The sequence below is a fragment of the Arachis duranensis genome, chromosome 4, assembly GCF_000817695.3.
Source record: "Arachis duranensis cultivar V14167 chromosome 4, aradu.V14167.gnm2.J7QH, whole genome shotgun sequence".
Taxonomy (NCBI): Eukaryota; Viridiplantae; Streptophyta; class Magnoliopsida; order Fabales; family Fabaceae; genus Arachis; species Arachis duranensis.
The window spans coordinates 49,243,908-49,245,021 of NC_029775.3; positions in this window are offsets into that span (position 1 = coordinate 49,243,908).

Consider the following 1,114-nt stretch of genomic DNA (forward strand, 5'->3'; position numbering starts at 1 on the left):
CCTTTGAAATTCAGAATGGTTGGCTTCTTTAGGAACTTAGAATCCAGATAGTGTTAATGATTCTCCTAGTAAAGTATGATGATTCTTGAACAAAGCTTACTTATTGAGTCTTGGCTGTGGCCCAAAGCACTCTGTCTTCGAGTATTACGACCGGATACATACATGCCACAGACACATACTTGGGTGAACCTTTTCAGATTGTGACCCGGCTTTGCTAGAGTCCCCAATTGGAGGTGTCCAGGGTTCTTAAGCACACTCTTCTTGCCTTGGATCACAACTTTATTTTTTTCTTTTTCTTTCTTTCTTTTTTTTTTCGAAATTTTTTTTTTCGAAAATTTTTTTCTTTTTCTTTTTTTTTTGTATCCACTGCTTTTTCTTGTTTCAAGAATCAATCTAATGATTTTTGGATCCTCAATAACAGTTCTCTTTTTCCACATTCTTTCAAGAGCCAACAATTTTAACATTCTCAAAGCAACAAATTCAAAAGACATATGCACTGTTCAAGCATTCATTCAGAAAACAAAAAGTATTGTCACCACATCAAACTAATTCAACTAGTTTCAAAGATAAATTCGAAATCCTGTACTTCTTGTTCTTTTGTGATTAAAGCATTTTTCATTTAAGAGAGGTGATGGATTCATAGGACATTCATATCTTTAAGGCATAAAATTTCAATTTCATTAATTATGAATTAAGAACAAGACTCAAAGATAAATATAAGATGAGACTAGAAAAATAAAAATAGAAAACAAAACAAAAGGATAAAAAAACGCAAAAACATAGGCTCCTAATGATAGAGGTTTTCACAGAGTTAGGACTCAACAACCTTGATTTTGAGAAGTGGATGCTCCCTCAGCTTGAGAGGAGAATTTTTGGCGTTTCAGTTCTTGAAGTTCACGCCCCTGCTTCTCTTGTTCCTTCAGCAATTTGCAGAGCATGCAGTTCTAATTCTGCTGTTCTTCCTTAAGTTGCTCCATAGTTTCTTGCAACTTGGTGATAGATGCTTCTAGGCTGGCACAGTAGTCAATTTCAGGAAATTCAGGGAGGAACTCCTGCGCCCTCTTTTGATAGAGTTGTCTTGCATTTGTCCTTCCATTGACTTCTTGGTGATTGG